The following is a 26,801-nucleotide window of genomic DNA, read 5'->3' as shown; positions in this document are numbered from 1 at the left end:
TATGACAAGTTAAAAGAGAGTGTCCTTCACAGGGTGTATACTAGTACACAGAACGAAGATACCACTGCAGTCATTTAAAAACAAAACGTGATAGTCTATGTATATATTCTTTCAATGCTGGGGAAAGCATTACAGGTCTGCTTTTGTTGTTGTGATACATAATTATTAAAACCCATCTAGGAACATCAGCAGGAGGTTAATTTATTCCACAACTGTGACATCCTGTTCAATCACCATTCTTAAAATCACTGAAAGAGAGGTTAGAAATGAAAAGCACCAGGCACAGCATATATAAGTCATACTATATTGTTTAATATAATAGCTAAATTTTGTGTATTATATGATCAGGTTAGAGACCTTTCAATAAAACCCTGGCTACATCTAGATGGAAATGACTATTTCAGCTAATACACCTACAGAACATTGTCCAACAATGTTATACATAAACAGCCAGAGGGCCAACATGACCTCCCATTAGCTGTTAACCAAAGGGACTAACGCGCCTATGAACATTACTAGTGTCAGTGTAGTAGCACTAGAATTTGTTTCAGCTTGTTTCCATGTGGAGTTTGGGAGCAACAAAAGCCTTCATGCAAATGCTGGTATTTCAGAAAAGGGAATACAACTGCCACACAAATGTGCACGTAACATAAGAGGAAACAAAAACAAACAACAAAGCAGGAAAATCCCCTCCCTCCTACTCCACTGTATAGATGTTTAATCCCAGGGTTACTGGCCCTGCACTCTGTATTAATAGAAGGCCTCTATAAAACACAAAGGCAAATCCTGAGTTGAAAAGAAGCAGCCTGCCCCTGTTACAAGCCAGCCAACTGCCAAACTGTCATTTTGCTGTTCAGCCAAACAGGAGACTTGTGTAATGACAACCACAAAACTCATTTAAAAACTTTGAAAAGGCGACTAATGAGCCTATTCATGCTGACAATAAATTATTCACTAAAGCACTGATCCCACTCAACAGACACGACAGAGTAAACTTTAAATACCGTGCTGGAAGGCCCAAGAAGACAGGGAGACTAGGTTAAAACCTGCTACAATCCAGTAGCAGCACAGTACATTAGTTTGTTCTGTTCTTGAATGAGGAATTGTACTCTGTTTTTTTTATTATTATTATTATTCTTCTGGTTAAATAAACAGTTGATGAAACAGCATGTTTAATTTGTTTTGCATTGCTCTTACTTAGATTATAATTTATAGTTTAAGATTTGTGTCATTTTCCAAATGTTTGGGAAAAAAATACAAACATTTTGAATTGCAAAGTTTGATTTATTAAAATGTAGAACCCCAAAACTCCTTATACAACAGCATGCAACATCCTGTTTCCCATAAATAAAGCTTGCTGAGGGCCATTTATCCACATAGGAAAGTTTAAAGGCTCTTTTAAACTTCCCAGCAGTCTTGTAAATAACAACACTATAAAATTATTCATTCTTCCTTGATTTGAAGTAACAGCAAAAACATGAAAACAGTAAACAGAAAAAAAACATGTCCCTGTGGAAGCTACTTTTGAGTACATTTCTTTATTCCCTTTACTTGATCTTTTGTTTGCCCAGATTAATCACTTAAGACAAACAGGGTCACTTACAGCAAACACACTTCAACAGAGTTAAAAATATGCTAACAGTATAATAAAGTGGGCAACATAAAACATGTTTACAGTGTCTGTACTCTATCAGAAGTAATTAAACAACAGTTCAACCACTGTCTTATAAACACGTGTTTTCTTAAATTGAGCAATACATCTACTGTGTCACTTCAAAGATTCCACCTTCATTTAGATGACCTACTAGAATATTATAAGTCAGAAAGAGATCTACAAACTAACCCTTGTTCAGAAAAAGAGAAAAACCAACACTTAGACTTTCCTACCTGGTGTGCAGTCACCTGTTTTACTTTCATCTGTAAAATCAATCCTCTTCAGAGCCAAAGTTCTGTTCTTGTAACTTTAATTGTTCTAGAGAAACCCTGCTTCTTAAAATGGCAATGTGGATGCACGAAGACAGAGAAAAGGCAGTATCTACGTAAAACATGGCAAGTCCTGACTTATCTTCCACTGTTTACTTGACAAAATTCCAGTGCCTCTAGTTTGTGAAGGGTGTTGCCAATAATCCTTCTTTGAATAGGTGTCACATGTCTTGCCTCAGTAACCTGTCTGACAAGCGGGATCATCTTATATCCCATTGGTGGAAACTATTTCTGCTTCCTGCAACAGGTTTTCCACACCCTAGTGCTTATTTCCATAACAATGTCCATCATGTCAGTATTCCCAGGATTTAAAGACAATTGAGTGACAAGCTGCTATGATATTATGTAGAAGCACTAAACATGCAGAAAGTTATGAGTTACTCTTTTAGCAGACGTTTTTATCCAAAGCGACTTACAGAGACTAGGGGATGAACTATGCATCACAACTGCTGCTTCAGAGTCACTTACAGTAGGACCTCGGTTTTACGTTGCATCCAAAGGACGGAGCACAGGGAGGTTAAGTGACTTGCTCAGGGTCACACACAGTGTCAGTGGCTGGGATTGAACCTTGAACTTGGTAACAAGTATCTTTCTTTAACCACTGGTTTCTAATCAGATTTTATAACAGGTTACCTTATAAGTTTGTATCTATACAAAAGCTAATAAAACTGCATTACCTTATGGAATACCACCTACCGAGTAAAGCTATTGTGCTTGAAATATATGTTACATTTTTTAATGCCCTTAAGAAGACAAGAGCACCTAATTCACAAGGGTGACCTGTGGGGCAGGTGTAATATTATGATACAACAAGGACTAAGGCTATGTTTTGCCTGAAGGATACAAATATATTGATTTCTGTTTAATATACAAATTGGAAAAAAAAAAAAAGAAAAAAAAAAGGTACTTTTAACTGATGGGTAAATGTCAGTGTATTCTAATAAAAGGCACAGTATTGTCAATGAAATACAGTACAACAGCATCTGAAAAGGGATTACTACCTTTTCTATAGCACCAGATCACAATGCAAAACATATACACTGGGACAGAACAAGATTAGAATACACAACTTGGATTATTATTTCAGGAAACTGCCATTTAAAAACAAAAGCAGTTCAATAAAACTTTTTTCCTGCAATAAAATCCACTAATAATGCCTAGGCAAAAAGCAAATAAAAGAGCAGGTCAAAGTACCTAATCTAATTACTTCCAAGTAAAGATCTGAAGTATAATATTGGGAGTCTGCCACTTTCCTTATCTATACCATTAGCAGAGACACACTACCATTTTGCGGCTTTATTTTCTTACATTTTTATAGCACTAGTAATGTAATTGTTCATTAATCAATACATATACCAGGCTTAAGTATTGGTTTTGATTTGTTTTTTTTAATGAGAAACAGAGCTTCTCAATTGCTATTCAAAAAACATCTTGCCAGGGAAAAAAGCTGAATTACAATTTATAAAACAGTATGGACTTAAAATCACAGCTGATACACTATAGTTGTAGGAGTTTGTTTGATTTCTGAAGCATATAATAAATTCATGCCTGAAACAAAGTACTGAGTAACAGTTTACTAGGCATGACAAGAAGTGGTACCATCTACTATAACTTTTATAGTATTATTTTATTGATTTTTCTTTTTTTAAGGATCCTTTTTTTAAAGATTTACAGAAAATAAAACCAATTTCCTTGGACAGTTTTCATCTCAGCAGGAGGAAAGTATTTCAAACCATGTACAAATTGCAATTACCTCTTGGATTACTTCATCAGCTAGAAACACCAATTTGGTAATGTGTGTATCAATCTTATGAATAATATGTTGTTCTTCACAGTAATCCTTGGATTCTGTAGCATCTTACTATCTACACAAGGACTACAGTACATGAAGCAATTACATTTTAAATCAAATGCTCTCTGTGTGCATGTAATTAATTTGTAAACCGAGCGTAATCTCAGTGTGGATATTAAGATATAGACAACTTGCCTGTACATAATTATAGTGATAGCATTTATGTGGGCTTTACATGACAGAAAGAACAATTCAACACTTGTTGAGAGTATAAGAAGTATAATGTCCAGATTGAATTCCTTTCTACAGTTGTACTTGCTAACCATTGAAGAGGCTTTGTAATGCATTCCCTATGGTCTGGTTTTCGGGATACAGTATCACTTTTAGTCTGCTAACCACGCTCAGAAGCTGCTCAAGGGGTGAAGTTCCAGTGTTCAGTATGGTAGTTGTATCAGCGCTTAGTTGCATTCAGCAAGTCCTAACGGCACAGGTATTATTCAGTTATCTGGGAGTTGTCATCAAAATATTATCAGTCCTGGGTCTTTTGAGAACCTGTATAACAGGACTGTAACCATGGTGAAAAAACAAGAAAAAGTAAACCAGTAATGCTGACTAATATGTCATGCACTTAAACGAGAAAAGGGACAGATGAAAATCAACACTAAAAGAGCAGCAGCGTAGCCTAAAGCTGTAATATTTTTTTACTAAAGATTGGGTTTTATGTGGCTCGGGTATACCTTACCACTAAAACTGTAGAGAACCAATTCATAAAAAGGGGTATCTGTACAAGGTTAGTCCAAAGAGAACTTTACAAGCAGGCTTGTTTAAAAAAAACAGCCTGCATCTCATTCACAAGACACTGAACTCCTCCTAGCCTTATGTGCCTCAATGTAATTATTTCCCTTGACACAGAATGAGCAGGGAGCTCAACTGATACTGTAGCAATCTATAGGCAGCTGCTCAGTGACATAAAATTACTGAGATGCAGTTAAGGATTATCCAATCAGATTATCCAAGTCATATTTCCCTCAATGATATACTGTAACCCAACACAGGCACTGCAGAGTATACAATCAAGCTCACAGTTCTGAAGAGCAAGGTCTTTTCTCTTATCTCCCTCCAAAAGAACTACAGAATGTATATTATAGGCTATACGATAACAAGTGGTACAAGCAACAATCATGTGTAGTCAGAAGTCAGTACAACAGACTAGTTCAAAATTGCTAGCTGGCGTGCTTAATATGCCATGTCTTTTTCAATAGTTATGTGTACAGCTAACTGTTAACAACAAAAATAACAATAAAAAATATTTTAAATCCACCGCACGGCATACATTTTAATTTCTGTATCCTTCATAAAATTATATTTTTTCACCTTTATCATAAGGTCAGCCTAATCTAATCCCATCTATTGTTTAACACTATGTGTTACTAGGACACTTGCATGGTATTAGAACAGAGAAGGTTTCTGCTTTTGCAAGTGTGTCACTATGGCTAGCCTGAAACACGTTCATACTAGTTGCCTTGGAAACCAGCACAGCTAGGGTAGAGTGACAAGCTGTGTTAATTCCTTCACCCATGAACCCCAGGGGAATAGCAACATTCATCTTCATTTTCATTTGTGTCCAACACTGCATTAAAATGATTATTTTCCACAACAGCTTTGCTAAATGCCTCCATGTTTGTGAAATGTATGTATCTGCAATACAAAGTATGATGTGGATCAATTAAACAGCATACTAAAACTGTGATAACAGATTTGTAATTTTTTTTTTAAATATCAGTTACATTCCTAAATACTATTTTTTGTGTAAACTTCCTTCTCATTATGGTCCATGAGATTAGGGTTAGAGTTATATTTAATGTCTTTCTCACAGCACAAAAAAATCCATGGTGCTAAATAACTCACATTTTACAGTATGAAAAGTGTGAAAATATAAAGCCCTTACTGTTGAGTCCTAGTTACTCTCAGAAGGGTTTATAAAAATAAAGGATCTGTAGCGATTAAGGCTGGTGACAACACAGTTAGTTAGCAAGTTAGATGAATTAATCTTCAAGTTCAACCTTCTAAATTCTGCCCTGCAGGCCAGTGCTGTAAACAAATGAGTTACATGCTTTGGGTTGAAGTTGTTACCCCCCAGGTAATCCATGAAGCATTTCTCATTTTGGAAACAGGGTTTCCACCAGGGCAAAAGAACCAGTTATTTGTGCCACGTTGCAGTGCGTCAAATTGATTCATTAAAAGTTTTAGTTCTCTCCACCCCATGAGTCAATTTCTCTTTTAAACTCCAATATCTTGTTCAAAGTACAATTAACTGTAAAACAGTTCATATAAAGCTAGCTTTTGTTCTTATTTTTTAGTATCAGACTAAAAATATTTAAACTAATGTGGAGTCAAGGTCATTAAAACATGAATCATTACTGGTCACTTTGAAGCTATTATTCATCATAAATCATGTATCAAATCTGCAATACTATAGCCTAACTAATAATGACATTGACTGGGCTGTGTAGTTGATTCCAAAATTCAAATCAAGCACGACTATTTTTGAACAGAGCACACCCAGTGATCCAGTAATTCTAACTCCACCTACTGCACAGCTGTAATAAAATGAAATAACCTGTGTGCATAGAATACTTTGTGGAAATATAAAAAAAAAAAAAACTGAGGATAAAGACATACCTATGGGCATGACAGTACATAGTTACCTTTGCATTAATAAGAAATAATACCCAATCATACAAGACATACAATTATTCAACATCATTAAAAGAAGTACATTGTATGTAACCAAGATCTGTAAAGGAAAATACAAGTACAGAGTAACCATTTGAAAAGGGTCTGTATCAGTGAAAACCAGACTTCAAACGTTCCTGTCCTGTCAACCATAATCATTAATCAGTTCAATGGTATTATTTTCTAAGATGCAATTTACATATTTGTTTTATGCAAGACTTGGTACAAATGTACATTACAAGCATTGTAGAATGAAAAAAAAAACTGCAGAACTCTTTAAACAAAAAATGTTATCAAAATATTTTAAATTGCTTTATTACTTACTGGTAAGAGGGAGCTTTTATTGCGGACGTCATGCGAAAGGGATTGCAGGTGCTCTACTGTATAGTAGTTTATAGTTTCTTTGAAAACGGAACTGTGCAATATTTCTCAAGGTTACTCTGTATTTATTCAATGTGAAAGGGCAAGTCCTGATTAAGAAAGCATCTCCTCTGAGTAAAGGACTGTCAATGTAATACTCAAATTCAAGTATGTGGGGGAGATAAATGCAAAACATAATGCAAGTCTATGGAACAACAGATTCTGTTCAGCCATTGGTTTGAAGTAAAGGCTTGGTAGCTTTTGATTAAAGTTATGGATATGGAGAATGCAAAAACAAGTTTGTAGCCAAACTCACAAACTTTTAAAAATAACTGAAGTGAAAAAAAAAAAAAAAAAAAAAAAACAACATATAAATATTCTTATAAAAAGTCGAATGAAAAAACATGGAAACAAGTCTCCAGGGTTGCCCGACAGATACAGCGTATAAATCACCCTTAAAAACAAATCTATTTTAAAGCATATAAAATCACATTTAAGAAAACAAATGCACTGGAAATAATATTAAATCTTTAGTATTGTACATATCACTATGTCTTGCATCTGCCTGAATCAAGCTTTAAAATAGATTTTCATTTCATACTTTACATAACTGACATGATTCATATAAATATGTGTTTTAGAGACATTTCCCAATGCACCTGTTAACTTAACTTATAGAATTGTAATCAGAATCAAGGGCACCACTTCCCAAAGCTAATAAGTGTTTTTTAAGTTCTATACTGTTGACGGTTCCTCTATCATCCCCATGACAAACACAGTATAAAATGTATTTATCTGATCAAAAGTTAAAGCTTTGAGAAACAGGCCCCAAGTCACCTGAAATACATATACAACATAAAGTTACCTTTCATTCATAGATTACGAAGTCTGCACAATAATGCCCAACAATGCAATTAAAGACGGTAAATCATAGCACTATAGGTATCTCAAGAGCATTTAAAAGGGTTATAATTATTACAGCTTGATTGCCACTGGGACTCTTGAACAGGTTAGCTCATTACTTGAGCCAGTGCTTGAATCAATGCCGGATTACAATGACAACAGCTGTGTCTGAAACCATGAGTTTCATGAGGAACACAAATACATAAGCAAGCGCCTTCTCGCTCCTGAAAAATACTATTATACAAAAACATAGCAAGAGGAAAGGAAACTCGTTTGAAGAATACATGACACACATTAAACAAATACAAATGAAAGGCATTTTGCTCAGTTAACCCTTCAAAATACAATATAGAATGGTAAGCGAGTCTTGCTGTTTAACATTGCAATCCATAATGCTAAAGTAGGGTATGGCGGAAGCATCTTCAGTGCACAGAAAGAGTTACCATACCACTACACTATATGTAGCTCAATTCCCAATTCTGTTGAGAGGGCGAAATTGATGTTGTAAAGTAAAGTCTTAATCTTTAATCAGTGCAGCTGGATCAGAAGCGCTCCTTCAAGCACCAATGATAATAAAATCCTGTACCTCTGGAATACACGGTTTGTTAAGATTCTGAAGGGAGTCCATCACGGCATTACTTTACCCATTAACTCAGTCAGGTATGCAGTGATACAGGGCTGAGGCACGGCTAACACTGTTATGTCTGCATTGTGTTGTGGCTATTTATTAAAAATCAATTAAATATTTTGCTGTTGGTATAAAGGCTTTTTCATAACAATTAATCTTTTTTTTTTTTTTTTATTTAAATCTTGGATCTTAAGCTTGCACAAATCCTAATATGAAGTAAAATCATTGTTGAGGGATTTGGTTGGCTTCTTCCGGATGTCCTTTAACCAAGTTAAGCTCACCACAAGACACAAAAAACTAAAGCCCCTCTTGAAATCACATCTAATGCAGAATCATGTATCAGTTTTAAATGACTCCAGACATGGAACAGTATCATAACCAGTTTTCTTGTACAGACTTCAAGATGTTTGTGATAATGGATATTATAATTCGCACCAAATGGCACCTTATTTGGCAGTCTCTCAAAAAGGTCAATGACTGAATGCTCACGCATACATGTTATGTGTATAGTCCCGTTTATGCCAATCTGGTGCCTTTTACAAGTGCTAAACCTATTACAAATCTGCAACATTTCATTATTAAATTACACATATTATGTAAACTGCATTGGTTTACTGCAATTCAACATCAGTATTTAAAAACCAAGCCTAAAAAAACATTAACTATAATAACCATATTTATATTGTTTCAACCCATATTCACTCATCACCACGAATAAGAATTTATAATAAAATTGCACAAATGCAGATACACTTGTTTACTGTGCCGCTTGCGGAAAAGTCTTGTAATAAGTTTCACCAAGTGCTGCAGTTCTGAGGATAGTTCTCAAGAATGATAGTAGGGAATGTCTGAGTTATCACCACAATTAGTGATTATCAAGATCTTAAAAATGTACACCTGACATATGCTTATGTGCAGACGTGCCTTCACCATAACCTCTTTGGTCCCTGGGTCCAGTGGTTAACCAGTATCATACCACATGAGGATTAAAAATAGACAATTGTGCTATATACTGGTATTTAATCTAACTTCTACCTTCCATACACATGCATACATAATTGTATACAATCACCAAAAAAATTGAATACACTTAATTTTGTACTGTTACAGTTACTATAATTACTCTAAATTATAAGTGGTGTTCAATTTCACACCTGGATGGATAATACCTTTTTATGTTATGACTATAGAGAGACAGGAAATGAACAAAGGTTGAGCACCAATTACTGACACACAAAACCAATGTGATAATATAAAAAAAACATAATAATTTAACAATCAGTGTTTAATCAAGCATGGTTTAATGTATTGTACTAACATGACAGAAGTGTACACCCTAATAGTTGGATGATACTACTTAACACAGTTCACACAACTAGCTTTTTACACTGTCACTGACATTCCATTGTATTGTAAAAAACAGCAGCAAAAAAAAACTAAAAAACAGCTTGGTAAATACATGTCCACCCTTTGCTGAGTTTTGTGTTTTTAAATCTATTTTCTTTTTATTATACCACACAGCTTCACCACTGATAATGTATAAATATTCTTCTTAGGGATTGATGTTAACCGGTTCATACTGCTATGCCAGAGGTGTGATGGAGTGCTGCATGATACCATTGCAATAAGATACATGTTAGTAGCAAAGCATACCATACAGTGAAATCTTCCTTTTACAATCTCTCAAGTACGGAGTAAAATGGTCTAAATTAGGAGCTGATAGATGGTGATCTTCACATGGTCTTCAAATTGACTGACAGTCTTAATTGAGAGCTACATGGAACATTGTAAGAAATAGCTTTCTGTTTCCACATCTTGCGAGATCATGCATTACCCAGGAGTGTAGTGTATTCCCATTGGAGAAGCAATGCTATACCAGGGCTCTCCCCAGGCTTTTTCAGCCGGACGGGCCACTCGGCTAAGTGGTTGTCGCTACCCAGCTGAAAGACCCAGAGCTGCTCATCTTGCAGATGCTACTATGCCTTTAACGATAAGGATTAATTGTCTGCTAGCAGACTAGATCACTTGCGCGCGCGCTGGGTGAAAATAAAATACCTTGGAACCAAATGACAGCTGTGCTGCTGTGTTACGTCTTGACACTACATTTAACTAATCAGAGAGTTGAAGGGGTGGGTAAAGCACTTTGTGAGGCTGAAAGGTTTATTTAGGAAGCAAAAATAGTGACAATGAATGTGGAAGTGAGCAAATTGAAATGGATGATGAAAAAAAAAAAAACAGAAAATGAAAAAGAGCAACCTGATTTAAGCAACTTGGAAGAACCACAAGAGGGGCCAGTGAAAAAAAAAAAGAAACATTGTGATAGTCGGTATGATGTTAAGTGGGAATAAAATGGAAGTGGCTTTTTTACAGCAAGGAATTGGGTGGTATGATGTGTAAGCTGCCAGAAACACAAAAAAGATCACAAAGGATCAGGGGGTAAATGGAGCAGTGTAGCCTGTGTACAAATTAGGGTGGATTATTATTCATTACTCAATTTCTTATTATTATACAAATTCTTTGTCTTATTATATATTTAAGGTAATGCAATTTTATTTGTCCATTAAAAGTGCTCCTGGCTATAATGCTCTGCCACCCAGCTATACAGAATTCCTGGCGAGAACCCTGTAGTAATGCAGCGTGTACCAAAGCTTGTTGGATGGCAGTGTATTTAAATTAGGGTTTACTATAAGTAAGGGTAATTCGATTTTGTACTGCTTCTTTTGAAGCCAGGACTGAATCTTTGAATTAGTGACAGCTACATTAAATACTTTCTTGAAAAGTGAACCGTTTTTTATATAAAGACCATCCTTTTACAGGAGTTAGAAATACTAGACTAGAATATGTAGAATCATTTAAGCCCCTTCATTAAGCAAACAACCTTAAAAGTCTAAAACATGTATTGAGTAAAATTGTGAAAGCCAGGAAGAACAGTGAAAAACAGTGAAAAACAGACTTATAATGAGAATACCCATTTCAAGTGTCATCCTGGGCTGACTAAAGCACCATGTATTATTAAAATGTTTGCTGAAGTTAAGAGGTTTACTAGTCAGATGGTTAAAAACCTGCAATTTGAAATGCATTCAAAGTAAAAGCAAATCTTCACCATTGTGTCAATGAGGTTCACATTCATGAATGGTTAATGCAACTCAGAAAAATGTCTCTCAATAGTCTTTTATTTGTAATACATACTGTATACAGTATATTAAAATGGTATGCATGCTATGGTCCAGAACATCAGGAAACAGGATCTTTCAGAGACTGAACAATTATTATGTCTCTCCTAACCCAACAGACATGCTCCTGATGCTACTTGCAGCAGTAGGCGGTCGTACAAGACATCCTCAATCTCTGTTACAGTTTCTGAAGCAAAACAGCAATGAAAAACAGGAACATTTTTGTTTGCAGATAAAATGTTACAGAAACCCACTGCAAAGCAGGTATTTGAAATACAATGTACTGGTATGTTCAGTAACAGCCATTTTAAAATCTGTATGGGTACAGGTGCTTCTTTTCTTTAACTGATTTCCACAAATAACATCATGCAAGAATGACTCGTGAGCAGAGAAATGTGCAGTTGGTCCTAATCTGCAGCTTGAAAGAAAAAGATGTACATATGATTACAACACTCACAAGGTTGTAGCCAGTTGTAGTGTTGAAATATACTTATTTAAAAAAGACATATAATCTTAAAAGCCAGGATGACACCTCTTGGGTTGTTTGTGTTACCAGTGCTTATACCTTCTACTGCAGCTTTAGAAATAACCAGTGGCAGAAAATCCGACAATCCTCCTCTGACACAGTTGCTTAGCAACGCTCAAGCTTCTGGTCTGCAGCTGATGCCTTCAAAGTGCAAAGGCAGGATTTATCATTACATGACTTTTACTTGATCTAGATAGATTAACATGCTATGAAAATACCCAGTTTCTATTCCAACCCCCTAGAAAACATGCATCAGAAATATGCAAGACTTGGTTGGAGATTCAAAGTCAAAATATACATCAGAGGTCCAAAGGCTCCCTAATTCAAATTGTAATTTACACCAATATTTGGCTCTGTCAATAATATGTTTTTTAATGACAGTGTTGGTTAGGACACAGCCTGCCTATGGGATTAAATAGCTCACTGATTTGTCTGAGATGAAAAGACAAGTCCTTGCTTACTGATGAAATGTATTCTCTGTCTAATTGTGCTCTCTAATCTCCTGCAATTGTATGTGAGGTTAGGGGGGAGAACGCTATTGCAAGACTGTCTGCAAACAGAGTGCAATGATACATGCTGTAGGTTCTGTAACTAATCAAAACACAGCTGTTATAGAATAAAATTCAACACACCACAAGAAAAATACACGCTACTGCCATACTCAACAGACAGCATGGTAGGTATTTGTTTATTCCCAAAATTAACCAGTATCTGTAAAGTCTCTTTATAAGATTTTACTTCACAAATTAGTAAGTAAGAGATAGTAAGAATCAAATAGCCATTAATAAAAAATGCAAAGCAATTAGGATATTTTGGGAATGGCAAGCTTATGGAAAGTTCAATTTGATCTGATAAGCATTTCACACTATGAACTATGAGCTCTTCTTTTAGTGACATGAATTCTGAAATACAATTTTCTACTGTTTTGGGGAAGAGCCATTTATCGTCGACAACATATTAACAGTTTAAAATAAAATAAAAAAAACATCCTTGTGTGTAATACATTTATACAATATTGATCACTGGTATTAAGATGAATAATAGAAACTGATAATAGAAAGTGATAGTTCCTCTCTTTTCTTTTAAATAGAAGATGCAAAATTAATTCTCAATCACTAAGAATACCAGAAAATATTACTTTTTTTTTTTTTTTTTTTTAGAGACAAAAACCTGCAGGCATTGCCTGTGTCAGCAAGACCACTGCATTTAGTTATCTTGGATTGCACTTTCCCATAGCTGACAGTGGCAATTAAGGTTGAGGTTAATACTGCAGTCAACAGTATCGACAAAAAAAAGTGCATATTCCTTCACCCCTCTTTCACCACAGATGCTATGTACCGTACAGTTAAGTTAAAGTAAAGCTACAGAACAAGCCCAAACTCATATGCCTACCACTCTGGCTGAAAGTAAATATGCTGCCAATCTGACTGAAGGCTACCAAGAGCACTGCAAAGTTAATGTGTTATATTTAACAATGACAGTGTTCTTAATGTACTGTAATAATGATACTTATTGGTCACTTCAGTGACAAAAATGTTATTATTTGATTCTGTGACAAACTATACAAGACAGGTTCATAAACTAGGTTAATCAGTCATGAGAAAACTTCTGTCAATGCCAGCTCCTGCTTCTATCAGATATGAAAGGCCTTTGACAGATAAGCAGTATTAAACACGACATATTTAAAGAAATGAATCTATATATATATAATTGTAGCAATGTAGACATGTCCTTGTATTTATTTATTTGTGTTGCTTGTTCAACCATTAAAAAAAAAAACAAAAAAAAAAAACATTAGAACTGCTAATACACTTTCCAACATATATTTATGGCTAAGTGCAATAGAAATTAGAAGCAATATTATCTAGTCTCTAAATAAAATACAAACAAAAATAAAAACTATTACTAAAAAGCTCCTCAAGCATTTCAAAGCAAGTTTTCCACCTCTCATTTAGCTAATGTGAAAACATTTCACTGCACGCTGTAGGGGCCTTCACTCTGGAGTCCCTAAAGCCTCATTCCTTTTAACTTATCTTCTGCAAACAGCATTGTGGCTGATTTTCACAAACCCAAAGTTTGCTCTTGTTGATAACACCATAGCAACAGGGTTAACAGAAGAGTCTTATTTTTACAAGCATGGTGACCAGCACACACCCTGTTTAGCATACTTTGTACTGCAATTCAGGCAACAGAGTTCAACAGTTTAATGTCATTTGCTTTGCAACAATCATGGTAAAATACAGAACTGTAATAGAATTTGTTGCATTTTGTTAAAACTTTACTGGTCTTTATATTTGTGTATTCTTTGTGATGTCCCCTCACAACAGCTCAGTGTACAGAAAAAAATGAATTACTGGCAATCACTTATCAGCCAGGGTTCTCAAATTACCTTTGATAAATGTCTGAGGTTGCAGTAACACTATGAAAATATCAATATCCTATATTAAAGAGAAACTTCATGGCAAATGTGTTGCAACCCAGCACATATGTTTTTTCAATGTATTCATTAAGTCATTTTCATTAAACTGTAATAAATTCACTATGTCCTAATCAAAATCACTAATATTATTACACTATATCACACTAATCTACTTGTTATAAGTTATGCCTCTGCTCATTGCTGTGGTTTGTTATTAGACTAGCTGGCCACAGCTTTTTGAGAAGTTCGGTGCCACATTTCTCATTTCACTCCTATGTCTTACCAAGTTTCTATTTATTTTCTGTGTCCTGCATTGTTAATATAGAGGCTAAAAACTATTCAGAATATAATTGCTTTATTTAAACAGATTGCAAATTATGTATTCTAAAACACAGCTGTATTACCACAGTACTTTGTCAATTTAAAATATAATCCTGTAATTCAGAATGTACAACTGAATAAGCATTGTGTGAACAAATATTCTCGTTGCAAACGTAACACAAATAAAATATTGACTTTTGTGGTGCCGGTTGTGTGCTTCTTATGCCTAGTATCCAGTCTACAGAGAAGATAAGCAACAGTATGACAGGGTTTACTGATTGTACCTAAACCCTGTGAAGCCATGCAAATGCATTCATTTTCAAGAAGAAAGGGAATGGTTTGGGTCATCAGGGGCATTTGAAAGTCATATTGCCTTGTGATAGATTTTGTTTGACATAATCTGCCAAAAAAAGAAAAAAAGGGAGAAATGATACTGGCATGATTTGATCAACCACCTTGGGGAAGGTGCTGATACAGAGATATTCCTCAAGAAAGAACCTGGGGAACTGAAAGCTGTGAACAAGCATTGTCCGTGTGCTCATTTATATAGACTTGAGCCCATTTCTCCAGAAGTTTGGGCTAAACTGTCATCCTGTATAATATAGTTTGCACATGAAAGTAATAGCTAGGTCAATTAATGATGCTCTCATAATCTCATTTTCATATGTGTAAATTCCTAGCTGACAGCTATGCAAAACAGCAAAATCTGCTCCTGTACCAACAAACCACCATAGCCACCATGAATCACAGTGAAGAATGGTTTTGTTTCACAAAAAAGTTTACCTGTAGTTTTTTTTTTTTTTTTAAGAAAACATGTTGGTGGGAAAGATTTTGTTTTCAAAGCAGAGCAAAAACTGAACTGCATCTCTGTAAAACCTAAATTGCACAATTTTCACATATCTTGACAACATCCCAAAGTCCTGAAGTTCTGACTGAAACATTTTAATTAAATTATATAGCTTTTTTTATGTATTTCTGGAATGATAATGTAACAATTATTAATTTGTCATAATAAATCATATGTGTTCTTTTCCCCATGGAAAACTGGCACTGACAGCCCAAACCAGCAACCTCTCATATGTTACAATACCCTTCCTTCATGAAGTTGTTTTGAATAAATATATTTTTGCACTTCAATCATAACAAATGAGCATTTTGTTATGATACCCTTATGAAAGCAATCCTTTTCCTTCTGGAGCTTATGATCATTTTGGCTGAATACTGAGCACTCCATCAGTAACTGCTGTCTCCAGTTCTGATTAGCTCATTCATGGAACAAAATTCAGGGCTGTCGCTTTGGAAAATTGTCTTTTTGCAGGGGTAAATGAATAGTTATTGACTGAATACAGGTCAAGTGGACCATGGGCACTTGGCAAAATGAACACTGAAGAAAAACTATTATGTGTGGCACTGAAAGGGGCGGGGAGAATGAAATAACAGTTTGTAAAACCACACTAGAGAGGTCGGATGACGGAATGGTGTTTGGTGACTATGTAAAAAGATGTATGTTCTAAAAGAGGTCAAGTGATGCAATTTTCACTATTCCAAGGGCTCAATTAAAATTACCGTTTTGGGCAAAATATATATGTGGAGAAATATTTATTTTGTCATCACCATCATTACATCCCCAAAAATAGCCCCATCTTATAAAGTAGCAGCTTTAGAAAACTACAAAATAACAAAGTACCATAACTGTGTGTAAATATTTTATGCTCTCACTGCGTAACTGAATTGGGCCCTTAGACTTAACCAGGTGAAATGTGTAAGTTACATAGCCAGCCATCAGTGAAAATAAAGTACCGGTAAAACCTTAAAACAATAATTTAAGGTAAAAAAAATGCAGATTTATAAATCAATCTAATTTTAGCAAAGATGATGTTTGCTGGGAGGTTTCAAGCAGACTATAGAAGTTTTACAAACCTTATGGTCACTCGTGAATAGCCAGAAGGATTGTAGCATTTCTGTGAGAAATCAACACAAGCCTTTAGCTTGTGAATGTTCACAATTCTGACTGATGGGAACTAAATGCCCTCGCCATGTGAAAAAACAAGAACAATAGCATCTGCCATGATATATACTTTCTCAAGTATCACATTCACCTGTAGAACCCAAAGTGCAGCCTTGCATAAAATAAAATAAGAAAAACTACAACATATTTCACTTACTAGAAGTCATTTTTTCTACGTCAGAGGTCTCATGCAGCTGCTACGTTGTTAGACAGCATTTGCAAAACTTTGCTCTTGCTAGACATTTTTCAAATGTCCAGCTAGGCACTGCAATCATTTAGCCATTCAACAGAAACTGATTTCTTGAATGAAAATGCCATGATATTTCCAGTGCTAGTACTTAAAACATACAATTCAATTTAGAATGAATTGGAAATGCACTGTTGATCTATATTTTCTCATGTAACTTTTAATTACTGCGTTTAGGAAAATACACATGCATGCCTGGCACCTTTTCATTCTCCATTTTACATATCTGTTGCTGTAAAATGTTTACTTCCATACCTGCAGCTGGTTACAAAATTACAAGCTTATTTTCTACCAAGTTGTAACACTTTTTACTGAATCTTAATCACGCATGCCTCTTCAGTTCTCATGTTAGACACTAATCTAGGGCCACATCAACATGAGAGTAAAAAAAAAAAAAAAAGGTACTGGAGCTGTGCTAAAATAGATAATGGTACATTATAAACATTTAACCTTTACAAACGTGTATGTTTAAATAGCAATTGAGTCCAAATACACATTAATGTGTAATGTACACATATCATACATCCCTGGATATATAAATAATTTACAATAAACTGCGGAAAAATCTTTTTCAAGAGTCTGTAAAAGTTACGAAATCTGCTGTCCATAGTTATCCGCGGACTGTAGTCAAACCAACTAATCCACTCACTTCCTTTTAGTTTACAGAAAACAAGCTGGCTGACACATTTCCTGCTAACGGACCTTTCCTCAGATAACAGAACACTCCCGTCAACAGGATATCCTTTACTCAAAACACTGCTATACTTAATACAGTCTCAAACTTCAGTTTCACTTGGTATACACTGGACAAACAAATCAGATTAAATACTGTAAAAATACAGTACCACTCACTGTAATCGGTGAAAACTATTTGTATGGATTACTTAATGAACTTACCAGTTCTGAATTCATATTTCAGCTCCTTTGGTAAACACAACTGAGTAAGACCTTCAAATGTTATTGGGCATAAAGTGCATTTAAAGCTTCCTAATACTCCTAAAATCAATTTTTAAAAAATGCCTTATCGGTTAGTTTTCACTCATGCAAAGGCTGGATTTCCAAACCTTTCGTCAGTCTTGACATCAGCATACAAATAGATACACAGTAAAATCCCTCTCTCATTAAATATTCTGATCACCCTTAGCAATGCTGTAAGATAGAACATTATATATTAGGGAGGTAAAAATAGCAATCTGACAAACTAAACTGACTCGACGATCTGTCCATTTCTACTTGTGTAAAAAAAACAACAAAAAAAACCCTATGGTAGTGGGGCATTGCAGGTTTGCAGAGAGCACATAAAGTTATGCCCTAAGCGCAGTCCCTGAAAAAAATACTGATCTGAATATGATTTATTCAAATTGTTTTGAATTATTACAAAACTAACTGCTAGTAGAGAATACATTTAAAAAAACTGACCTTCATGAGACAGCTGCGTTCTAATGTTTCAGCAGATGCTAATGGGAGAACTGGCAGGAGCCAACGCTTTCTGCAGGCATCTGTGATGACATGCAGACGTTTTTTTTCAGAAAGGGGGGCTTATCTTTGTCTCTATGGTAACTGTGTCTCTGTGTGGTTATTAGAAACCCTGAACTTCCTGTGCTTCTACACAGCAACCAATCAGGGCACCTGTTTTTATAGGCGTATAAAACTCATGCTGCACTTCTCATCCACATGAGGGGGCACTTGAAAACTGAGGCCCATAAGAAACTTACTGTGAGAAAGAAAATGAAACACTGACAACAACAAAAGAGGGATATACAAAATCCCACTTGAATGTTGCTTGAGTATAATATCAGACATTGGAACTGTAACAACCATACATAAGGCATTTGTTATGGCACTGTATTTTGTTTTGTTTTAAGAGCAGTCAAAACATTGGAACAGATAAAAAAAAAAAAAGTATGAACTACACAAGAAATACGTCTTTCTAAAGCAAGGGGAATCAAACACACAACTACAGTATTAGATAATCATTCAACATAATAATGTACAACAGTATCACAAAAAGCACCAGCTTAGTAAACCTTAGCAATTAAATAAAATCAAGACGCAAAGAGATGGCAAAACAATTGCCTTGAATGGCAACCATGCAGCTGGCTATGTGAGCAGATTGAATCAAAGGCATAAACATGGGGAATGGAACGTTACCTATACAACAAATATTGTACTGTAACACCTTTGATAACCACAATATCATACCTATCTGCTTTAACGGACATAAAACTTTCTATCAGTTGTATATCAAAAGCGTTATTTAAATGTGCTATCACTTAATTTTTATTTTGAAAGCAGAATCACAATAACATCATTTTATTTACAGCTTATATCATATTCATCAGGCTTTTATGAGTCCATTTAAAATAATTCTACAATGCAAACAACAGCTTTGTTTTAATACAATAGAGAGAGTTCATGTCTGACAGTCTCTACAGGGGTTCAGAAGGGGCTCATTCCTGTAGGATTAAATGTATAGCTAAAATGGTAACAATCCACACAACTGTTACCAAACGCTGCACAGAAGCAAACCCTGCAGTTACTGTGAAGGATCTAAAATATACATTATCTGATAACTGCTCCTGATTAACAACACAGGATTCCACACCGCCTACTAAATTCCCACTTGAATTATCCAAACAAAAAACAATTCAATTTCCTTAACTGTGGCTCACAGTACTATTTTCTCCTTGTGATAAAACGAATGACCCTTTATTTCCTGCATTCTCCACCTAATCCAGTAGAAAAGCACATGGCTATCTTCAATATAAACATTAACATTTTTATTTCACAGCTCCAGTTCCACTAGAGCAAGGGTCAAATGGTTCATTATGAATAGAACTACTATTACATTCACACATTCTGATCCGTTTACAACCCACAGCATACTCACATGTACTTCTGTACTACTGCATTTTAAACTTTTACCAATACAAAAAGCCAAAGCCACAGATCAGCATCAACATTGGATTAAAAATCACTTTTGGAATTCTTTTGAGGAAAAAGTTAAGTGCAAAACTTAAATTATTTTTTTTTGTGATAAAAAAAAAATCCATATAAACCTATATCAAATTGAACAGGTTGCTCACAATTTTCTAATCAAGAAGCCACCCATTCCAAAAATCTGTTAAAATAAAAAATACAAAGCCATACATGTCCTTCATGTAATTTATTTGGAAGAGCATTCATAACCACCCTGTGTTCAGTGATGACTCCAGTAGAGCCAAATTAGAAACCAGGAATCAACAATCATATACAGCAGTAACCTTTTAATCCTGATCTTCTTCAGATAGCCTCCTCTGCATGAGTTTCTGTTTTAGCTCCAATTTTAAATTCCACTGGTTAATCCTTCCATTCTGGTTTTATTCAATATTTCTGTCTGTGACCACAGTAGATACAACATATATTTAGCTCTGTCTCCACTCTGACTGAGCTTTTGCTGTGCTCTGGAATTGAGAGAGGCACACAGAAAGACAGTTTCTGCTGGGTCCTAGTTTCTCTAATGTTAGTTAAAATAATGTCTTCAATTCTTCCGTTCTTTCCCACAGAGAATATCAACAGGCATTACTGTATTTCAAAAAGAAGTTGTGTTATGTGTCGATAGCCACATCAAAACACTGTAGTTTCTACCTTAAATATTTTTATTTATTTTTTTAGCTTAGATGTACTTACATTTTACTGAAAACCTCTGGACCCTAATTGTGATTTAGAATGCATGTACAATATAAGCTATAGAAAAGTACACATATTTACATACAGCATTACAAACATTTTAGTTTATGGTTAAGTTAAAGAATATATAACAGTCATAAAAGGATATAACACAATGATGAATGTTAAATCCAACACCTTTAAGAAATAAGTAGCTTTGAAAAAAAGAATTAAAAACATGACCTTCACAATCTGCCCTTAAAAGCAGAAAAAGGAACCCGATCCCTCAGGAGGGAAGGAGTAATTATCTCACAGAACAGCATTTCTCAATCCTTCAACAAGTCAATCACTGGGTTCCATTTCAAACGAAACTCATTTGTATTGTTGTTTAATAGATGAGCCACTCTTTCTAGTTTAATTGACTCAGTCAGATCATTTAACAATTATTTGTCTGTGGATATGTTGTGGGTGTTTCAATGTAGCAGTATTATCTTACTGACAGACAGATTTGCATTTCAGAATTAGGAACTGTGAAGACAAATGTTTTCTACCAAGATATCACTGTATTGAAAAGAAGAATATGTGCAATTTCAATGCAGTTCAAATAATAATCATTTTGATCCGTCTACATTTCTGTTGCTCCTTTATGGTTTCTCACATATTTAAATCTTTAACTTTAGTAGACGTTAGTATATTACAGTACAAGTTTCTTGAACCTTTTAGAAATGCATAATCATTTCAAAGGGTGTAGCAACTGTAAACATCATTGAAGCATTATTGTCAAATATTGTTGAAACTGTATACCTCACCACCATTTGCAAGTCAGGCCACTAAAATATCATGCTTTTTCATATTCATATTGAATTTTCAAACACTGTGTATTGGACGTTAACAGACAGTGTATTGTGTATGATTTCAAACAGAATGTCACAAAAGAGATACCAAGGTGTAAAACCTAAATTTAAATAGCTGTCAGTTGATATATAAATCCAAGAAATAATAGGATCTAAGAAATACTACATTTTTTAACAGGTAGATCCTACGTAAGCTAGTCCCTTTGTGACCAACCTATGAGTACTTTGTCTGTTTTCCGTCAATAAAGCCCTTCGCTATGTCACTTGAAGCTCTGAGAAAATAGGTGGTTGGTAAAGGTCTTTCAAATCTGATATCACCAGTCAATGAGACCCTCGTGATTTCCTACATGCAGGACAACACTGACAACATAAGCGTTATAGAGGAATTCACCACTGGGAGCGTACTAGACTCGCACAGGTAGACACACACATGACCAAAGTGCACTTTTTTTTTTTTTTTTTTTTTAAACTGTGAACAGCTACAGAATGTGTTCCAATAGGGACAGTTATTGGAGGTTCTCGGTCCTAGACTAGTCGATAAAAGATATTCACTAAATAATTTGTTGTCAAAGACACAGGCAATAGTAAATATTTAACAAACCTGGCAACAGCATTTCTATCTACAACAATATTAAGATGAATGTTTTGACTGGTAAGTGTAAACTTGCTCTATTACATTGTAAGATCACAGTATCTATCTAGTATCAAAGGAAGACAGGTCCCTTAGTACCTGTCACATTCCCAGCCACTTGGTAAATATGATATATCATTTTCGTTCTTAGGAATTAGCTGTACCTCCTGGGTTCTTTGCAGCAAACTGATAAATACACACTTTTCTGGTCCTCTATTTTTCTTTACCATAAAATATTTACTTTCTACACCCAAAGGTTATTTCACACATCCTTTTGTTGACATAAAATCCAAGGAATAGTTAATAGAAGTATTAATGTGTTTTTTTATGTTTTTATTTATCTTTGAAACGAAAAATGTGTGCATAAAGGTAAAACAGACTGTTACAATTTTTGTGTTTGGCCTAGCAATTTTTAAATGACTGGTGACAATTCTTAAGGAAAAAAAGGTTTTGGTTGTTACTAACTAATCCTAACATATCAAAAGTAGCACCTCCAGATCATTTTTCTTTAAATGCACAGATTGTTGGGATTAGGGGGACAAATGTGATGCATCTTGTTTCTCCATTGAGAGTAGACTTCCAATCCATTAGTGGACACCCTGAAAGACAGACGTCACAGTGGAATACCCCAGTGCAAATTCTAATATATTTTTTAGTTTTTCTGTGACATCTTAAATGTAATTTTATTTCCACTAAAAAAACACCCACTCACTCTCTCTCTCTCTCTCTCTCTCTCTTTCGTTTACTGGAAACCAAATAAATTTGTACTCAAAATAGAAAGTCTGGCCAAAGCTAGTTCTTGGCACAATGCTGCCCAGGGATTGGACTTGAGAGCAGCAGAAAATGTTTACACCAAAACATTATTTTATACTTACCCCCAATTAGCTTATGTCATGGCAGACGTGGCAGCGATTATATTTCTCATCAAAAATATGGACTTCAGCTGTTGCACAATACAAAACAATACAAAAAACAAAATTAATATACGGCCTATGGTATATTAGACTATACCACATTCTTTCAATGTATTTGCAGCATTTAAAGCATCCCCACTACTAAGATATATTTTACTTGTTAGGTAGCGCGCTAGGTAAAGATCAAATCTTACTTAGTTACAGCAGTGCTTCGCTGTTCAATGGCAGTAGTAATCTAATAAAAAAGTACTTTATGGGTTATATTTCTAGAATATTTCCGAAAACATTACAAGCAGAACTACTAGTTCCAATACAACTTGCAATGCATATTGACAACTAAGCAACTTCATTTGTCGGAAAAGCCACAGGGCTAACCACGTCTGTATTTAATGCAGTAACGCAGAAAAGTGAAATATATGTGGAGAAAAAACAGCCGCTCAACTAAACAGTATTCTTTATATATTTTTTTTTTGATAGAAAAGTGGCGTTGTATCGTAAAATAAAACGTGTTAGTACTGTACCGTATAGATAACATACGATAGCCTAAATGTGCCATATACATTTCATTTGCATGCTTCCTTTGTAACTTTGTTCTAACCACACAGATATCCGCTACATACAGAGAGGTTGCAGAAGTGGTTAACTAATTAATAATATTTCTCAAGGCCATGTTTAATGACAAAATAAAATAAACCATTCGACTATATAAATAGCGCAGTCTTTTAAAATACTCACCACCTTTTAACCCATGTCATGACAGTGATAATGCGTGAGGCAGTGTGGTACAATTAGATTGAAAATGTTGAAAACTTACAGGGAGCTTCAGCCCCCTGGGATCTGTGTAAAATGGTTCAACAACGCCACCGGATCCGTCTCTATAGCAACCATACTCGCTCCACTCTCCCCCTCCCTCCCTCTCTCTGTCCCACTTCAGGAGAGAAAACATTTATTCAAACATAATATAATAGACTGCACGCTTGGGATTACATTGGTGACAGAGATGTTGTGATGATTTCAGACAGGCTTGTTCAAGGTTGATAACGTTTTGTGAGTACTGTTTTGTAATCTGTAACCCTTGTATTTTTCTTGCAGTGGGGGGAGGATCAGCAAAGGAGACGAACAGCACCCTGTGACGTTTTAGTTAGCGTCCAATCACGGAGGAGCTTGACCGACTCTGACATTGTCGTCATTTTGGCGGCCTACCTACGTGCCTATACAAAGTTATGGTAGCTTTAACACTGACGGTACTCTGTGCTCGTAAACTCCATGTAAATGTCATACGCCTGTATAATTATTAAAAACTCAATGCATTTTTGTTTTCACAATTTGTGTTGTGATGTTGATAACTTCCATTTGCTAGGTGCAGCATTTCAGCCTGCACACATTGGCAGGCAAGGAGGATGACTCACTGTTGCCTATGAGACCAACTATAAAGCAAAAAGAGGCATTCTAAAATATTACAGTTGTATTCCAAAGCTGCCCATCATTTCTGGGGAAGGTATCGAGTGCACTAAACTTGCTTGTTGTCTTAACTGAGTCCCATGGGTAAAATGTTTTAGGTATGATTCAGGTTTTAAGATATGAATATTACACATGACTTGAAACTCCCACAGTAAGGTTTTGAATGTCCTTGGCTACATCTTGCGTACAAATGAAAATACTAAGGGTGAATAGGCATCTTCCCCTAGCTTCTGGAAGTCCTTCTTGCCTTTATTCAGACTTACAGCCGGTTTTAACCAGTAAGCAGATGCACTGTACGCAGGCAGTTATTCATATCTTGATTGCTGCTTTCAATGTTATGATTTTTTAAATTATGATTTGAGTACTTTTTTTTCCCCTGCAGGACTATATAAGTGCCACGTTGATGTTATTTCTGCATAGAATACAGTGCCATCTGGTGGCCATAAGAAATCTCAGTTGCCGTCAATCAAATTCAGTAGGCCTAAAGATCTTGAGGAGAAAAGAGAATAATCTTTACACCTCTATCAGGCAAACTGGATATTTGCTACTCAATGTACTGCAGTCAACCAAGGGTTAAACATATTTCATAGTGTTCCTCCAGGACAGCATTGAAGTACTTGACAGTGTCTTGACTTGAAGCATTAAGAACCCAGGACTGGTGTTACTCACAAAGGATTTATAAAAGGCTTCACTTTGCAATACTGTACCAGCCACCTTTCCATATGACTACATGAATCAACACATCAACGTCAGTAAAACAAGAACAAAAGAAAGAGGTTATCACTGAAAGAAAAAAAAAATGATCCAGAAAGTAGAATACATCCCAACAAATATAGTATGTTTTTGGTATGTCATGGAGAATATAATAATGAAAATAGACTTAGTTGTCAGTGCTGTGAGAAGATAGGAGGTTTACATGCTGAAAACAAGAAACAGATATTTCAAAAACATATTCCAATAACAAGGTAATATTTGGTAACTAGTTGAAACTATGCATTATGCTGACTATTAAATTGGATTTTTTATTTTTGGTTCCAGTGAGTTTGGTTGAAAATAATCAAACCCTAACACTACACATATGATAGTATACACTATATCAACACAGGAATTTGAAATTTAAAAACCATTTAAGCTTATCTGACTATACCTAACACTGGATTCCAGAAGGTGTTGGGATTTACAATCAGCTAACAAGTAAAAATGACCAGAGGATATGTATTGGAACAGTAACTCAGTTGGCATGCATTTGAATATATAATACATGTATGTTTAACCATTTTACAATTCATTTATGGCTTAGCTATTAGTCTTCTTCAATTGTCACACAGTATCATTCCCTCAAAGTTAATGAAGGAGGGTTGCTTCAATGTGCACTCCTGTACTTATCAGCTTCAGCTCAATCATCAGCATTCACCATCCTATTAGGAAGACCAGTGTGTAATGGCTCCAATATAATGAAGTGCAACAAATTTCCCCTTCCCAAGCTCCACAAACCAGCATACTGGATTAATACGTTTAAGTTTATTGAGCAGTATTAGACATTTTTAAATACCATACAGTCTTAACAATTGATCTTAATGGTGACAGATCTAACTACCGGGCTCAAGGTTGTGAAACATTCATCAGTGCATGTACTGTCTAGTAGGTCTCTTTATATGTACGTCTGTAAAAATGTCTAAGGAAACTCAGGAAGTAAATGACAATCACATGGTTTCAATGCATGTTGAGCATGCATTATTTAGGTAGTGTGGATAGGGTAGTACTCACTAGTATTTCTGTTTTGTTAAAGTAAGTAACAACTGCCCATTAATCAGTATTAATGGATGGGAAAATGCACTCTGGGCTAGAAATAGGGAAATTGCTTCACTATTAATGAATGATACTTCAAGGTCATAGACCCTGGGCTGAGTTACCTTTTAATACTGTAGCAACCAATCCAAACGGAAACAGCGTATAACTATACCTTTAATTGTTGATAACACTATTTACTGTGGCTAATTGAGCTGAGCACCCTGCATTATGGATTTCAACACTTTCTAATCTGTATGTGCTTTTAATTAACGTCTGTTGAGTGAGCCTTTGGCTGTAAAAAAAAAAAAAAAAAACACAAAGCAACCCAGAGCAACAGGAGAAGGGGCAGCTTACTCTATTAGCAAATCCTATCTTATGGGAATTTGGTTTAAATAATTTACTGCTG

The 26,801-nt window shown here is 35.2% G+C and overlaps 1 protein-coding gene across 5 annotated transcripts in view; it reads right to left on the bottom strand.

Annotated features, from left to right (window-relative positions):
• The window catches only part of LOC117422650 (forkhead box protein N3-like), a 68,585-nt gene extending 44,262 nt beyond the window's left edge, over window positions 1-24,323 (bottom strand). For 2 of the 5 annotated variants that reach the window (XM_034037881.3, XM_034037886.3), the window contains exon 1: window positions 20,360-20,532. The gene's annotated coding sequence lies outside the window, so the exon portion shown is untranslated. Of the gene's footprint in view, window positions 1-1,887; window positions 2,105-18,515; window positions 18,601-20,359; window positions 20,533-23,104; window positions 23,173-23,878 lie in introns of those variants that run through there. The other 3 variants (XM_034037883.3, XM_034037885.3, XM_034037882.3) reach the window with 3 other exon arrangements.
• Between the last annotated feature and the right edge of the window lie 2,478 nt (window positions 24,324-26,801).

This window comes from Acipenser ruthenus, chromosome 15 (assembly GCF_902713425.1).
Source record: "Acipenser ruthenus chromosome 15, fAciRut3.2 maternal haplotype, whole genome shotgun sequence".
Lineage (NCBI taxonomy): Eukaryota > Metazoa > Chordata > Actinopteri > Acipenseriformes > Acipenseridae > Acipenser > Acipenser ruthenus.
Note: the sequence above shows the minus strand (reverse complement) of the source record. Positions and strands in the feature narration are given on the sequence as shown.